This window comes from Rousettus aegyptiacus, unplaced genomic scaffold, assembly GCF_014176215.1.
Source record: "Rousettus aegyptiacus isolate mRouAeg1 unplaced genomic scaffold, mRouAeg1.p scaffold_m13_p_1, whole genome shotgun sequence".
Taxonomy (NCBI): Eukaryota; Metazoa; Chordata; class Mammalia; order Chiroptera; family Pteropodidae; genus Rousettus; species Rousettus aegyptiacus.
Window position 1 is genome coordinate 123,418,420 of NW_023416284.1, and position 13,323 is coordinate 123,431,742.

At 35.9% G+C, this 13,323-nt stretch overlaps 1 protein-coding gene across 5 annotated transcripts in view; it reads left to right on the forward strand.

Moving 5' to 3' along the window:
* IRAK1BP1 (interleukin 1 receptor associated kinase 1 binding protein 1) overlaps positions 1–8,212 on the forward strand; it is a 32,126-nt gene extending 23,914 nt beyond the window's left edge. Inside the window, exons 5-8 of one of the 5 annotated variants that reach the window (XM_036219625.1) lie at positions 1,963–2,084; positions 4,833–4,968; positions 5,944–6,202; positions 6,766–8,212. The gene's annotated coding sequence lies outside the window, so the exon portion shown is untranslated. Of the gene's footprint in view, positions 1–1,943; positions 2,085–3,122; positions 6,203–6,765 lie in introns of all 5 variants that reach the window. The other 4 variants (XM_036219633.1, XM_036219626.1, XM_036219619.1 and 1 more) reach the window with 4 other exon arrangements.
* Positions 8,213–13,323: the final 5,111 nt, after the last annotated feature.

Below are 13,323 nucleotides of genomic sequence, written 5' to 3' on the forward strand. Positions count from 1 at the left end.
TCTGTTCAGCAACTTTACCAGCTATGTAAACTCGGCACAGCACTTTAATCTCTTTAAGCTTCTCTTTCCTCACCAATGAAATGAAGCTAATAATACTTACCTTGCAATGCTACTATTAGATTAAAGTTGATAAATAGTAGACCATGAAATAATGCCTAGCACATAGCAGTAAATGGTAGCCATTGTAGCAACTGCATTCTTTGATTATTTGTCGACCTAATTAAAAGTTGGCTTTTCCAAAACCAAATGTTAAGATGACATCAGAAAACCAGCTTGAGATATATTGAATTTTTATTTTGAAAAAAGCATTAAATTATATCTTAGCTTTTTATTTATCCAGTTGGGTAGAAAAGTACAATTGGGGCTATAAATCAAGAAAAAAAATATTCATACTCAATAAAGATTGATTCATGTGGGTAGATTTTTCTTAGCCATGGCTTAATTATATTTTTGGTTCCATCATATTTGATAAAGTTTTCAACTTAGCATAAAACACCTAAATTTTTTTTTCTTAGTAAACACTTTTTAGAATTTATAGAAATTTTTAAAGACGTTGCTTTAAAAAATCCTGTAAAATAGACAGTCCTACAATTCTATACAGCATCTAAAAAAAATTCTTCAAAGATTGGACTGGTTTATGCATGATACCGTACTGTGTACTGAAGACTAAGGGTATACCAAATTTAATTGACAGTTGATGGCAATTTAATTTCTGACACATGGTATACACTGGATTCTCACAATGAATTGCTTAGGGGACCTATGGCACAAAGTCTGCTAGAATAAATCTATCCTGAACTGATTAATCTTGACAAAATTCTTTTCTTCTAAATCTCCTTTCAAAAAATTTTTCCAAAAAGCACCAAATTATAATTGCTGTTTTCTGAAAGAAATGATATCTAACAAAGATATTTGAAACAGACTCACTATATTCTAAGTTCTTTTTTAAAAGGAAATAATGTTAAAATAAGTTTTATGGGTATTACTGATAAAATTTAAGATTCTATTCCATTACATGCTAAATTACATTTTTTTGTAGTAGCAATTTACCTGACTTTTATTAGTATTCTTATTTGACAGGTAATGTGAGTTCATTATAAATAAATAAGATCTGGAAAAATAATTTGTAACTTAAGATGTTGTACCTCATATCCTATAATTATTGTTCTGTCCTCCTCAGGAACGTAGGTTGAGGATATCCCAATTCTGTCAAACTTGTTGACGAGTCTAATCATGAAGAATTCTTCTCACTGGCTTAAAAAAATAAAAATGTGATTTATGAGGTCAAAAGTGGAAGTTAATATATACAGTCTACATTACAAAATTAGATGGGAGGAAAATGCTTTATTATTTATTCCAGGAAAAACAAAAAACAAAAAAAACCACTGCACACATTACAGTTGACCCTTGAACAACACAGATTTGAATTGCACCGGTCCACTTAACATGGAGATTTTTTTTTCAGTAAATACCTATACTATTTTTGATCAGTGGCTGGGAGTCTGTGGATGTCGAGGGCCAACTGTATGCATTAATTTGTCATGTTTTATACAGTGGACCTGAGCATCCTTGGGGTTCTTAGAAGCAATCCCCAGCAGATGCTGAGGGACAACTAATTTTGAAGGGAATCAAAAGTTTATGCAGATTTTCACTGTATGGTGGGAATTAGCACCCCTAGCCACTACATCGTTCAAGGGTCAACTGTAGTTTAAGTAACATAAACATTTACTATTTTTTATGCATATTGTACTTGCAGCCAAATAGTTTCTACTGATGATCTAATGTGGCCTAAATTACTTAAACAAGTTCAGTATAAGACTAAAATTTACAGTGGCTAATCCAAGTCAAACATTGCTCTCAGGGTGAAGTCGTAATTTTCAAGAAGGATTTTTTTTCTGCCATATTATTAAAGGAATAATACCGTTTTATAATTTGTTAATCAGGAGGATATTTCTGTTTTAGCCACTCGTCTGGAGCTCTAGCTTCAACATCCCAACCAGTAGTTACTCCCAGTAGCCATGTCACTTGTGGACGATCACCAATCCTACCTCAAAATGAACAAATGCTGGTTTTGGACTTCAAATGTAAGTTGGTTCTATTATAATTGTAAAAACAAACAAACAAAAAGATAAAGCAAAAATTATATTTTATTGTTACACAGGGGCTTAAGATTGATCAGGGTTTCATATGCTCAGTACAATTAGTAAGAGATAACAGTGAACCAAAAACTAAACTTAGTTTCCACAATAAGAGATGAAAAGGTGTCAGGAGAAGGTGCTAATCTAAATAATCGTGAAAAAAGTTAGTGATCCCTGAATTTTTTTAAAATCCTCTAAGTTGCATGTTACTTACCATCTGGTGGCAATGTATGTGTGTGTGTGTTTTTACATACAGAGATTCTATCACTTATCCTCTGTTCCTTCCCTTCTACAAACAATTTTGGGCCATGAGTCAAAAACAGGTAAACAGTTCCAATATTTCATACATACATTAGTTGTACACTGATCGCATTGAACATATCCTAATTATTTTCTGTCTGTCTCTGCAAACAAGACTATAAACTCCTCAAATGTCTTAAACATTTCTTTTCCCAGTATCTAGCTAATAGGCTAAGGAAGAGGAAAAGCTGGCTGTCAGATGTTTAAACTGAATGTGTTTTCATTAGCATTAATTTTACTTTCAAAGTCTATTTTTAAAAAATCACATTTGTACTTGATAGCAATAACGAAGTTAGTTGTAGCTCGTATAAAAATGTATGCTTTTTCCTTTTATTGAATCAATCATATTTATTGCAATTCCATATTTAAAGAATTAGTATAATGACTCAAATAAGTCAACTCTAGCCCAAGCAAATAGCATCAAAAGAAAATTTTTCTTAGTTTATGCTAAATCAATCATAAAAAGTCTAAGGTATTACATTCCCTTTGGAGTAGGAGGTGAAGGAAGCATAATTAACTCAGAGTTGAACAATCAAAGAAAATACAAAATTATTTTTAAATATCAAATATTTTACTAGCTCAATACTTGCAAAGTAAGCAGGGTTCTTCGTTTTTCAGAAATAAGTTTGTCATCTAAGGTTTATTTTTCTTCCCAATTGTTTTGAGCTCTCATTTGCCTTTCAGTGCTCGAGCCAGCTTTTAAGAAGATTTTAAGAAGAGTTCCTGTTTGTTCTTAAAGCGAATGACAATTTTTAAGTATTCAGATCACTCAAATACTGTTGAAACATACTGCACTACTCTCAATAAGTAGATGTAGAGTTATGATTTATTAAGCCACCCTCCCTTCCCTACCCCCCAAGAAAAAGATGAGAATAAAAGGTTTAATTACAGAGCTTCCACTACAAAACGATAATGCACACTGCTCTTGGATCTTTTTTTTTTTTTTTTTTTGGATGATTATATCATTGTGTTAGGAGATTTCTACTTCTGGACATAAATAAAATTTGTACATGCTTTATATCTTTTGCCAAAAGCCACTAAATTGATTAATCATTACTTTCTGCTCCCACAATCCCAAAATATTATCTTAAATGATATACAGCTCTTCTATGAAGGATAGTAGCTTTTTTTTCAGAATGAAAGAAAATAAAAGACAATTACAACACAGTACAACCTTTTTTACTCCTTGAAGACTGAGCAGAATCACTGTTGTAACCCTGAGACAAAACACTGTGCTGGCAGAGCTGCTAGCAGAGCTGAGAGCTGCAGAACCACGGACACACTATCTGCAGGGATCTGCAGTGACATGTCTGCCAAGATGCTTCTCTATGTACTACTATATGGGGCAAAAAGGCGAAAAACATGTTTATGCACCTTTAATGTACAAATTCCTTTAACAACATTTATATATGAAACAAAAGATGTTTTTTCAAATTACTACTGTCGAATTTAGTAAGTTACTAATTTTTATTTTTTCGCACTAGAATGAAAGCTAATTAGAAGCATTACCAGGTAATCAGGTTTCTTCCTAGAATATAACTACTATTCTTAAAATAAATAGTAAATAGCATAACTTATATCCTGATTCAAGGACCAGATTTTCCACAAAACTTGGGTTCACTTAATGAATGTGTTATGTTTGTGAGTCCAGATAAAAGCTCACTTGATTGATATGTAGTAAAAAATATGTAGCAAAAAATAACAAAGAAAAATCTTAGACTGCAAGAAACACTTTGCTAGGCATAGATCCTTTCTTAAGGGGGACTGAAACTCCTGAGACCCATTTAATCCATAGTTTCTATGTTTAAACAATAAAAGGTTAGAAGTTAGCACTGAGAATGTTGAACACCCATACAGAGAATAAAAAATTGAGATAGCCTAATTGGACTTTTTTACCAAGTTGGGCTATTCTCAGTCTGGTACCTGAGATAGCACTTGTTGGGCAGTGTAATGTAGGTGCCTACATTATTGCCACAGTGAACTTATAGTTTTAGACATGTTGGGGTGGAGGGTGGGCATAAAATCAGTGTGCAAGTTTCTTAAACTGCCATCAGCTGACTCTTCACCAACAGTGAAATCAACTCTGGGACTACCTTCCACCTAATTTCAGACCTCTTCTACAGCATCCATGATGAGTGGTTAGCCAATCTTTGTCATTAGAGCATTGATAGAAAACTATTAAAGAGCAACAGCATAAAAGGTCAGTTTTAGGACTAGAGAGAACATATAAAAAGAGAAGACAGAAAAGTATATATTGAAGAGGAGGAAAACTGATTTAAGAATGGCCTGAAGGTTAGCACATCCTTCTCTTTGCCTGAAATGTAGGTTAGCCTAGCTTCTCTCTGCAAATCCATTGTATATACATGTGTAAGAGTGTGTTTATGTTTTTTGTAGCACATCAAGGATATCCCTGGAAGAAAGAATAACTTAAGAGACTCCTATTTGTATGCTCTTTTTCACTTCCTGATTCCAAGCTTTAAAGGCATGAAAAATACAGAAGAATTCCACAACTTTAAATGAAATATCACTGGTGAGTCCATCATTTCACTGTCTAGAAGAAGGGCCTTAAAGAAGGGGGAATCTATGGATTACTTAAATTATATTAACCAATTACAATGTGTGGAGCTTATATGGATCATGATTCAAACAAACTAAACAAAAATATTAAGAGCAGGAGACATCTTGAAATTTGTATACTGACTAGATGTTTGATGCTATTTCTAAGTCTGCTATTTTCCATAATATGGTTGTTAAAAACGGCATCTTTCCATTACAGTAAGCTGTTTCTGATAAGAATATAGGAAAGAATGAAAAGACTTGGGCTGGTCACAAAGGATGGACATGCAGAATCTGAAGTGCAGGCTGAAACCAGATGCCCAAGTCTTGACATTTATAAGTGATACTAAGGATGAGTCTTAGGAGTTTCAGGGGAGAAGGAGTTTCCTAGACTGTCATGGAGAGAAACTGGAGTTGCTAATTAGGACGACAATGCAAGGTCCATGAGAAGGGGAGGAGGGCAAGTTTGGTGGGTGGAGGTGGGGGTGGAGGTTGTTGATCAGGTCACAAGAGGAATGAGGACACTGGTTTCTCCCTGCATAGAAAAGTGATAGATTATCAAGAATATATTGAAAGTCTATCATGTGCCTACCAGAGTCTTGAGCTTTATGGAATGTTCGAGAGAAATACAAATCCCGGAACTTAGTTCAGGAATCAGTATCAGAACAGAATCTCCCGAGTAAATTATTCGTGGAAGTAGCTTGGTGGTAACATTTGACAGAAAAATCCATTTCCGGTAGAGTCAACATTTACTGTTTGAAGAATTATAAATATACAGATGTAAAGTTTGGTTGTGAAATAGCTACAAAATACCTAAAGAAATTGAAGAAATTAGGTTGTAACAAAGGGAAGAAACACGACATCAAAAGAGATAAAGTGTAGACCACAAAACACAAACCTAATCAAAACTTTCATTAAGAAGGAAAGATAAACACTTGTCTTCCCTCAGGCCCAAAATGGAGCAAAAATTTATACACGTCACCTTCTTCTTCGCTCCGAAAACCTTAAACTGACGCAAGGCGAGGGAGAAGGGGCCGCCCTCGCCCTGGTTCTTTCGCAATCCCGTTACCTGTCAAGAAGAAGAGTGCTGCGGCCCCTCGCCGGGCCTGCGCTCGGTCCCAGCGTCTCTATCCACCCGCGGGGACGCGGACCTGCCCCTTGCCGAAGCCCGAAGCCGCGCACGGAGCCCCGAGCCCCTGGAGGAGAAGGTGTAGTGGGCGCGGCGGGCGGAGCCTCTCGGGGGGGGGGGGGTGGAGGGCGGAGGACCCAGATTGACCTATGGAAGCGCAGGCCGCCACCGGGGCGCCCCCTCCCTCTGCCGGTGCTGTCAGGTCTCCGCGTCCGCTCACCGCGCCGTGGGGCGCAGGCAGCGGCCGCGGGAACAGCAGAGGCGGGAACCGAGCTCCGAACGGGCGAGCGGGCCGCGGGCGGTCGGCGCAGGCTTCGCCGCTGGGTGCGCGCTGCGTGCAGGGAACCGCTGCGCACTCTACTGGGGCGTTGGCACCGCCAAGGCGCTGCCGCGGGGGCTGAACCGCACCTTCTCGTCCACCTGACCTCTGGGCATTTCAAACTCATCCAGCCTTAGACGGAATCTGCCTTAGGCCACCAGAGCTTCGTCTCCTGCCGTGACCTCATCCCTAGGCTATGGCACTTCCGTCCTTTGCCCATTTTTAGTGCCAAGGATCAGGATGGCTTTCGTGTCCTTCGCATCACTTACCTCCTTATGCTGTCAAGGGCTGTAAATTTTACCTCTTTTCCCCTTTCCTTTCAGGACCCTACTGTTTCTAATTCAACTGCCTAAAACCAGGCTACCGCCCCCACTGATCACCTACTCCAGTATCAAAATTTGATCACCGCGAATCCATGCCGGGACGCAGTGACCGAACTTAAATTCAACTCTTATCGCGTTCTTCCCAGCTTAAAACTTTTTGTGGGCTCCCGATAGCCGCCAGCAGCTTGGAAGCCAACCCCCTCCGCGTGGTTTCAAGTCTCCTCGAGATCTGGCCCACGTACTCTCAGTTTCATCCCTTCGCGTACTCCAGGAGACTTGAGCAGACTACCTTCCCTCGGATGTTCCTCACTCCCATTGCCTCCCTGGCTTGTCTGAATAATTACCTTTGAATTAAAACTCTGACATCTTATCCTTTAGGATGGCTATCCCAGCTGAGTTAGATGACCTTCTTGGGGTCTTCAGAGCACCTGCATGTTTCTCTCCATTGTAGCCAAGATCTACTCCAGTTGTGTAGTTGCCTATTTTTCCTAGCTCACTCCCAGCAATTTATCACCTGTGTACTTTCTACCAGGTACACCGGTAGGCAAGTGTTATAAATTAATACTTATAACTAGCCTGTGAAGTAGCTTCTATTATCCCAATCATACATAATGTGGTATAAGCTAAGAGAGCTAAATAAATTTGTTTAATCTCTCATGGCCAGGATGCAGGGAACTCAGGCATCCATGTTGGTTGGTTGGTTGGTTGTTTCAATCACCCTCCAGGATATTCTGTGTGCAGCCGGGTTAAGAACCATTGCTCTTGTCTTTGAGCTCTTTTAGATCAAGGGGCCACATGATTCCTCTCTGGACCTAGTACAGTGACTTGGGACATAATATGTGTATGTGGAATAAATGAGATTTTATTGGATCTTCTACACCACTCAAGAAAGTAGGCCATGCAGGCATCATAACTGCCTTTTTTTTAGTTTTTATTTTTTGGATTTGCAAAGAGATCCATAAAGTTAAGTGAGTTGATCTTTCTTAAATGGCAGTGCTGCGGTGGAACACTTGGGACACCTGACCCTTCCATGTTCTTTTCACCATTGTTTCTTTTTCTAGGAGAGCCTCTCAGAGGAAGATTTCTTTTTGATTCTTCCTGAAAAACTTTGGTGGTGAGAGATTCATTTTCACAACTGATCATATTTAGAGCATCTGTAGTGCCAGAGTACAGAGTAGAGAGGGACAGGGTGGGTCCTGCTGACAAAAAGAAAGAAGTAGCAAACCAACTGTGCAGTATTTCTATTTTGATCTTCTCAAAAGGAATTGCTTGAATTACTGTAGTTATCCTGAGATCATTCCAGGCCATCTGCACTATTATTCCAGGTAATTATGCTAAGCCACTGGGTTGAAGGATTTTTAAATAAAGGATTAACATTATCAGAATTGGATTTATTGAACACACACACACGCACAGAGGGAAGGGTTCTCATGGGAAAAAAAAAAAACAAACACTGGAAATGATGTCCATAGCAGAGTTGTTCACAATAGCAAAAGGCTAGAAACAACAGTTGTGTCTACTGGCAACAGAACAATTAGATTGTGATATTTTCACACAACAAACATTATACAGCAGTGAAAATGAATGAATTCTACCTTGTGTTAAAACATAAATAGATCTTGCAAATATTACAGAACCGTTGTATAAAGAGTGAAAGAGTATGCCACCAAAAATGTAGAAAAAGTATGGATATTAGATAGTACTCAGGCTCATTTGTTAAAGAGAAATGTGATATCCATGCTTACACTCGCATATAATATATGTAATTTATTTCACAAATATTTGAGTGTTATAATTCACAAGGTATCTAAAAGCACATGTATACATGTTATATAACCATGTAACACACACACACACACACACACACACATATAAGCATATTATACAATTGGTATAAAATGGACTGTGAAAGCATGAAGGATGTCACAAATGTTGTTACTGAGGAGATGATTTCATCTTTAAAGAGAAGTTTAGCAGTATGGAGGTTTCTTAAAAACTTAAAAATAGAACTACCATATGATCCAGCAATCCCGCTTCTGGGTATGTATCCAAAGGAAATAAAATTAATATCTGAAAGAGATATCTGCACTCCCATATTCATTGCAGCATTATTCACAATAGTCAAGATACGGAAACAAGTGTCCATCCATGAATAAATGGGTTTTTAAAAATGTGGTATAGATATGTAATGGAATATTATTTAGCCATTATGAAAGGAATCCCTGCCATTTGTGACAACATGGATAAATCTGGAGGACATTATACTAAATGAAATAAACCAGACGAAGACAAATATTGTAGAACCAGCTGGTGTTTTCCATGAGCTTATTGGGAGCGGAAGAATGGGGAAAGGATGGTTAAAGGGTACAAACTTTCATTTATGAGATGAATAAGTTCTGGGGCTGTAATATACAACATGGTGATTATATTTAAGAATACTATATTATGTACTTGAAATTTGGTATATAAAAAAAAAGCATACCTTAAGTGTTCTACCACACCAAAAAAAGAATAAAAACGTTAACTATGAGGTGAGGGACATATGAATTAACTTGATTACAGTAATTATTTCATGATGCATATGTCAAACCTTAAACTATACTAATTTTCTTTGTCAGTTGTTCTTTAATAAGTCTGGGGAAAAAAATAAAATAGAGTTTAGACAAAAAAGTCATGAGAACTAATTTACAAATACTTAAAATGAAACTCCTGTTTTTCTCTAGCAATATTTCAACTCTTTCTGTCAAAGGAGTAAAAAAAAAATGACACTTAGATTTCCTGGAAAAATATTAATATTAGATAACATAGTAAGTTGAGGGAGAAGCAAACAGAAGCAAACAGATTCTAGATGACATACTCCTGTCTTTTGACACTTTCTAGCTGCTCCTCAGTAACCACAAGATGACAGAATTTAGAATCTATATTTGTAATAGAAATATTATAGTAAGCCAAAATGCTTGAGTCATATAAAATATTTCAAAATAAAATTTCATTTGTATATAGTCCATTTAAACCATTCCTCTGAGTTGAAAAAAAAAAATCTTACTTTAACTTGCTAACTTGTAGATAATTTTAATAATTTGTAAGAGAGCATTGAAAATGTTTCTCAAAACTGTGTTATCTTCCTTCCAAGCTTTTTGGTCTGCCCCATCAGTTTTCCCTTGCTTCAGGCAGCTGGGGCTAGTGTATTTGCCTTTAAATGTTTTTGACGAACCCCACTTTAGCCCTGAGAAAGTTTGGAGGTGGGTGGAACAAAGGAAAGCCCCAGAGCTGACCCTTCAGGCAGCCAGTATGAGGTCAAAACAGTCAAGTACAATTCTTTAGAACAAAGTCCATATGGTTCTTTACTCTAGTACTAGGAATGCAAGCTGCCCTGTTCATGGTCCCTGCTGCCACCCCCAGAAAGGGAGTGGGGGGTTGGTAGGTGGGTAAGTTAAAACACGTAACATCGTCTTACTGAAATTCAGCACGTTCATTCTTCATTAAAAATTCTCTGGTAGTTTTTCAAGAGATTCTAGAATCCTGAAAAAGTGGATTATGATAGATTTTGCCAGTTTGGTGGAGGACTGGAGCTTTTAAATTTCCTACTCCATTTTTGATGGCATAACTCCTCCAACAATTTTAACAAACTAAATTATAAAAAAAAAAAACTATCTATTCTGTGGTCTTAACATCTTACTGGTTCTTTTATTAAGTTGAATAAAATTTTTAGTATGGGCTTCATGTTATATGTGCTGTCATATTTTGTTTTTGCTTTTGGTTTGTTCATGAGCAATCATGATCAATAGGCTATTCCTCGAGGGTTGGTGGAGTGAAGACTGAGAATTTTCTTTTATGGTTTGAAATATGATAAAGATCTAACCTCTGTTGAGTAGATGGTTTTATTTATTTATTTATTTATTTATTTATTTATTTATTTATTTATTTATTTATTTAGGCAACCCTTGGTTGACCTCACAGATTGCTAGAAATTTTCATTTTACAATCCCTTATTTTTAATTAAAAAATATATATATATATATTTTTTACACCTATAGCACCTGGTCGTCCTAGGTGGTCGGTCTCTCATCCAAACACTAACAAGGCCTGACCCTGCTTAGTTTCCGAGATCAGATGGAATTGGTCTTGTTCAGGTTAGCATGGTTGCAGACAGGAAATGGTTTTAAAACTCTTATCTCTGTTTTTTTTTTTTTCTCTTTGTGAGTTTAAATCAGTTAAGAAAGGAGAACAGCTCTTCGAAATCTGCACTGATGAGATTTTCTGTTTATATTTGACTTGTGGCTAAATTTGTAAAATTGAAGGTGTATGATCTCTGTTTGTGTAACTAAGAAAAACCTGTACATTCTTAAATATGAAATGATTTCCTACTCCCAAAGGGTACTAATAAATTAAACTATAACATTTCTTATATTAAGCACTTTTAATTAAAGCAGCTATTTTTCTGATTGGTTTAGGTAGGTTTTTAAAAAATAAATTGAATATTTCCCAAATTCATAGAAAAATTGAAAACCGAATTTTGGTATTTTTTAAAGATGTTAAAAACAATCTTTCTTCCAGAAACACCTAGCTTACAAACATTTTAATATAATCCCAGTTCATATAATTAAGGTGAATCTTTGGGCAAATTAAACTTATTGAATAATTTTGGTTTTTAAAAAATAACGTTTATATGTCTTTTCTATATAAGTTTGGGTATAATACAGGTATACGTTTTGTTTCTGTAATAAAGATTTGGTTTGCTTTCTCAAAAGAGATGAGTTCATCTAAAGCCCCTAAATTTTTTATGTTGCTCTACTGACTAGATAAACTAACATTACTCTTATGTATTAGGGATATTAAGCTTAAAATCGTGTTCAAATAAATTGTAGTCCTAACAAATATTTTGTAACAGTAATTATATGTTATAGTGTGTCAGCATGAACATATTCGAACAAATTCCTCAGGTAACTTAAAACTTTGGACTACTATTAATGGATAATCATTGCATACCTATTTAAGATTCAATACTGAAATATTGCATAGTAAGCATAATTTTGTTTATATACATTTGCTCTTTTTATTTACATACTATGGAGAGGCTGTCTTTGGGTCATGTATTTAATGAACACATTCATTTTTGCAACTTTAAGGTTTAAAAGTTGTTATGTGTATTCATGAACTTTGCTATTCCACAAAAATACTTGCATGAGTTTTTAATTACTTCCTTTCAGTTTTCTGTGAAATAGGTTACTCTTGTTAAAATTTGTAATTAATGTAGGTATCTGAGACCAAGAACTAATAGTGATAAATAAAACTAAGTATCAGGATAATGGAATGTTTGTTTTTCAAGGACAGAGTTTTGTACTGAAGTGTCTATTTGTTCCAACATACAAAAAACTTTGGTATCTGTAAGTAGGAGAATGAGTCTGAAAAGAAACCATAGTGTGTTAAACATTTGGCAAAATTTTCAGCTTTGATGCTCTTACAAGAAAAGGAAGGGGAGAGAACTTGTAAAACCTTTACTGCCAAGTACTGTCCATACCAAACTAAAATTTGGATTTTCTGTTGTATAAATTGTTCTTAAAGAGCTTGAAAGAAGACTGAGTTGCTCTTTAACTTCTTTATGATCTACTCAGATTTTTTGTATCTCATCAGAATAACTTACTTCGTTTTGTCTTTATGTCCGATTATTAAAACAAAGACCAAAACAAAAGACCATTTCCCAGTTGTGAAACATTTAAGTTTCCTTAAAATTGTTCTGCCTTTTATATTTAAATATTTTATTTCATTTTTATTAAATGAGAACCAACTAGCATTCTCAGGCACCCCTGATCCAGTCTTAATCAAATGATTAAATCTCCTCTGAAAACTCTTTTTGCGTTTCCTTTACTAAGACTGGATCCTGGAAAATCACAAACTTTATTACTTATTACTAGCAAACGAATATTTCAATTCAACTCACCATTTATAGCATTGCAACAACACAGTAAAAACTTTTTTCTGAATGTTCAGAAGATCTCCCATTTTTTACAATCAAATCATGGCCAGAAGACACCGCTTGCCTGAAAGCTATACATTCAATGGCGTTATTTTCTTTAGGGATTCAATAGAAAAGCCAATTGGGCCATGAGTACAGAGGACAACATAAAATAATATTGGCTATTTGAATTTAACTGTACCCTGAAGATTATCTATTCAACTTTTTTTACTTTACAAATGAGAGATGAGGAAAGTGAAACTCAGAGAGATGACTCAGTTCCAAGCCCAGTTCATTCCACTGCATTGTGCTGCTAATATGTCCAGATAGGCAGAAAGGTACTTCACTGAATCCTTTCACTGTTCTTTTCCCAAATGAAACCAAAAAGTGTAATCGACATATGGTAAACATGTTAAGTGCAAAAAGGCTACAAAGTATTATATTGTAAGGAACAGAAATTTTGTGTTTGGGCTTTTAATCTTACTGTCCTTAATGGGGAAACTTAACCTAGACCATGAAAGTTGATGTTATTACAGGAGAAACCAGTAAAAAGTGGTTGCTGAAAACCTTTTCTTGGTTGGTTCTTCTAAGTCTGTACTATG